This window comes from Engraulis encrasicolus, chromosome 15, assembly GCF_034702125.1.
Source record: "Engraulis encrasicolus isolate BLACKSEA-1 chromosome 15, IST_EnEncr_1.0, whole genome shotgun sequence".
Classification (NCBI taxonomy): domain Eukaryota; kingdom Metazoa; phylum Chordata; class Actinopteri; order Clupeiformes; family Engraulidae; genus Engraulis; species Engraulis encrasicolus.
Window position 1 is genome coordinate 14,178,174 of NC_085871.1, and position 4,226 is coordinate 14,182,399.

At 47.2% G+C, this 4,226-nt stretch overlaps 1 pseudogene; it reads right to left on the minus strand.

The window, feature by feature from the left end:
• Positions 1-213: 213 nt before the first annotated feature.
• On the minus strand, positions 214-3,377 carry LOC134464465 (uncharacterized; annotated as a pseudogene).
• Between the last annotated feature and the right edge of the window lie 849 nt (positions 3,378-4,226).

Here is a 4,226-nt window from a genome sequence, read left to right on the forward strand (position 1 = left end):
TACAATAACCTTATGAAGGAATAAACGGGATCTACAACAAAATATAGATCAATGAAAGTTTTATTACAAGACAAATCTAATTCTACGACAAAGTACAATTTGAGAGAAAGTCAATGCATACCTGAACAAGAGGAAAGGCTACACGAACGAGGGATTCGCGGAGGATCTGGATACAGATAAAACCTGATAGAATTCATATTTCCCCCCGTCTTAAATGAATATTTACCACGTGGGTCACCTTGGCCAGGTAGCCAATAGGCTGCGACTATTCATTTGGGCTGGGCTACTGTAACCCAGAGGGGTTGGGCAAATGCCCGACTCTTCATTCATTCCTATGATTCTGAATCTTTAATAAATCATCTACGACCATTTTCAACACCAATACCTTGTCACCACCCGAAATATGACCATCAGATTGATACCAAACACATCGTAGCAATTTTCAACATGTCATAGTAAGCATTTAAGTCACACATCTCAGATCTGGCGGGAACTCCTGTAAGGTGAGCTTTGAACATCTGGCCGGCTGACCAGAGGTGTGCGCGGAACACACCCTAGAGGGGGGTGCGCGCTGAAATCAGCTGGAGAGCGCGCGGGAACGCACTGGCCCGGAGGTTCCGTGGGTTATCACGCCTGGAGGTGCGCAAATGGAACAGGTGGCCAGGGTCTCCGAGCGATTACTCGAAGGGGGGTACTCACTCACACAGTACTTTTGAGATCCCGATGTAAGATATGCAAAGTTTATCTCCGAAGTGAGAAGATAGCATAGAGGAGCCAAAACAATGGTGATAGATTGCAAACAAAAGGCATTGAAATAAAGAGAAGAAACGCAAACAAATGTTAATATCGCGCCCCTGAGCCACCAGCGCTGTGAATTCAGCGCTTCTTCGTCAGGGCCCATATGGGGGGATGTTACAGTGGCCCCTCGGAACACGAAGGTAAAAGTCCAGTGTCATTCGTGGCCGGTAGGAATGCCCCCACCGGCTGTCATCGACGAAGAACGGGCGTGAGGTATTTGCTGGCCGTCAGTGCTGCCTCAGACTCCCTTTTCAAGGAGCGGATGAGGTGTTTGAAGTAGCAGCACTGGAACAGCGTGAAGAGGAGGATGAGGGCGCTGGCGAGTACACAACCCCTGAAGATCCAATCCCACCAGGTGTACGCCGCCACCGCGGCATGGGTGGTGGAACTGGTGAGGAGCTCTGCAGTCTTCTCGGCCAGGTTTGCTTGTACCTGGGCCTGGTTGAGGTGGTAATCCACCTGCTATATGAGCTGTTGTACCAGGGTCATGGTGTCTGCCAGCGCCTGAGTTCCCTCCTCGTAGAAGTTGTCCTCCCACCAAGGAGAGAGGTCAGAGTCCAGTGGGGTTCTCCCTAGAATGCGGAGGGGCCCCATAGAGAAATCTTCTGTCACCTCTAGACAGAAGCTGTGGTTGGCGGGGCACGTCAGCCCGCCGTAGGAGAATGAGTTCATTTCACTGATGACACACCATTGTGTGCTGGACACCTGGACGGCGTCCGAATATCCATGAAGAGACCTAACATTGATTAACTTGGAATCATTGAAAGCAGATGGCTGGAGAGTATTACAAGTACAAATGACATATTTGGCAGTCTCATGGCAACAGTTTCGGGTGGTGAACAGTGTCTCGGTTTTACCAATGGTCATGTACCCAGCTAGGTGGTCCCACGTTAACACCTGATTGTTTGCCACCACCCCAATAGAATGTATGGTAGTGGAATTTGGAAAAACTTGATCAGGATGTATGAGCGGGAAGGTGGCAAAGAATCCAATACAACCAGGGCATTCTTTGCCCGTGTACATCATCAAAGTGGTCAACAATTCAGAATATTGTACATCTTTCATTTTTTCGGATTCAAACCACCTATGTAAATCCAAGATCTCTATTAGATCTTGTAGCGCATGCTTGGGCACTTTGTGCAGGCGCAAATCTAAAATCTCTTGGCGGGCAGCTGTGAATAAATCTTGTGCAAATGATCTGCAGGCTACGTCACGCTCGAGTTTGTGTGTTTGATTGAATAAAGCTAGGCTGGTGGCCAGTAGCGCCTGCGCTTCTGACCGCACAGCCTTAATAATTCGTTCATTGGAGTTGGTGAGGTGCTGGAATCCAGTGGCCACCTGGCTTGCCAGCCAACTTGTGTACTGCGACTGTCCGCCAATTCTGTACGAGTTCACTGCCGAATTGACTGTACCAAAGAGGCCAGATATTTGTGAGAGTAAATCTCTTTTGCTGCGCATAGAATTTACTTGAGCCGCGAGTCTAGTTCCATAGTCAGTAACCAGGTCTTCGATACGTGACTGTAGCCATGTGTATGTGTCTCCATTCATGTTACAATGTGTAGTATAAGCAGTCAGTATGTTGGAGATGTTGTATGAAATATGTGCCATGACTAAATTGACATTATGCAACAAGGTTTTGTTCACGCTACCCTTAATCAGTCCATGTGTGGGTGTTGGATGAAGTGTGGGACACTGTGTTGGTCGTTTATAACCACAGGTCGTCAAGTTAAAACACTTCTTTGGTTCGTATGTGCAATTAGAAGGTGTGGTGTATGAATTGTTACTGTGTAGGCAGTTGCCTACGCAGTACACTCCTTCCTTTCGTGTGGTCCACACAAAAGTTTTAGGTCGGCTTTCATCTGTGAGAGGAAGAGACAGGTTATATATAATGTCATTATAGAATATATGTGTGAGATTATGGGGTGCCATGTGCATGCACCTGTATGCGGCTGGTTCGAGATCCTTTGTGCGGTAGCACTTCTTTGGATCTTTTCCATCATTCTTTATCTGATAGAGTATATACATAGCACCGACATTAGTGTGTGGGAAGTTTTTCAACTGGTACCACGCGGTGCTATTCTGTAATTCAATAGGGTGTGGTGTATAGCCTACAAGGGATTTAGAGGGGGGATGGGTGGAACCTTCATTACAGCATATTTGGGTGTCGCAATTTTGATCCGACGCTACGCCGGGGGGCCAGACTATGTCTTGCTTAGGTGGTAGTGTAGTAAGATCAGTGTGTTCTGGCCCCTTGAAGAATTTCCAAACCCATCTCCCGCATCCATAGCTATGAGTGAGTTGAACTCGTTGGCCGGGTCGGATACATGTCGAGCCCGACACTTTCCGATTGTCCGGCATCCATGGAATGGCCGTTGCTTGCCTGTAAAACAAACATAACACAGTTATTCATCAGATGAGCCTCTAAACTTTTTGCATTGTACCATGTGGTACCATCGCACTTTCCCTCGCACGGTCACGGCCAAGCAGCTGTTACTGCTCACAGCTTTAACTTCATATGGGCCGTGCCAGTGGGGGCCAAAAGCGTTTTCTCGCACAAACACGCGCACCATGATCTTATCTCCCACATCAAATTTTCTTTCAGCAGTAGGATTGAAATGAGCATCATTTTTCAAATCAGATTGCTTTTGTTTTAGCGTCGCCTGCGCATATAGCACTTTGAGGCGTTCTTGTATTTGCTTTAGGACTGTCTGCTGAGTGGCCACAGTTAGTGGTCTCAAGTCATTTGGAGAGATATGCGGGTCAGTGGAGAGTCTTATGACTCGCCCTGTCATTACTTCAAATGGGCGGAAGCCCGTGGCATTAGTGTTTGTGCTGCGTGATGTGTTTCGAGAACCTTTGGCGAATGTAACACAAAAATGTTTTTCCATGACTTATTCTGTGAAATGTCCCATGATCCGATTCACTTTGAATCAATACCCCATGTGCTGGAACAATTTGTCTAACCAATACTCGCACTACGTGCGGTATTGTTTCGTGTTGGAATGGCTTCGACCCATTTCAATAATTAATTGACAATCACAAGACAGTTCCGGATCAGGAACTGCGTATTTAAATTGGTGCGGCTGGAGTTGCTTTGGTACCTAGCGGCGGACCAGGCAATCGCCGCCCCAGCTCATGACGTCAGAGGCCCTTGTAGGCCACCAGAAAAGGCGTTAAATGAGTTGGATCGTAGCTGTGGAGGAAATATTCCTCTCCACCAGATTTAGTTGCAGATAAATAATACTAATAGCAAAGCCTTCGCGGTTTCACACATTAACAGCTCTAGCCTCAAAACAGCTGTCCGGTGCACACAACCAACGAGCAAGCACAACATTTGTCTACTGCTCTAGTAAGTCTATGCAGAGAAAGACAGCCTTTGTAGGCGAGCCTAAATGGTTCCAACCTGCAAACAGCCTGTCTATGGCTTT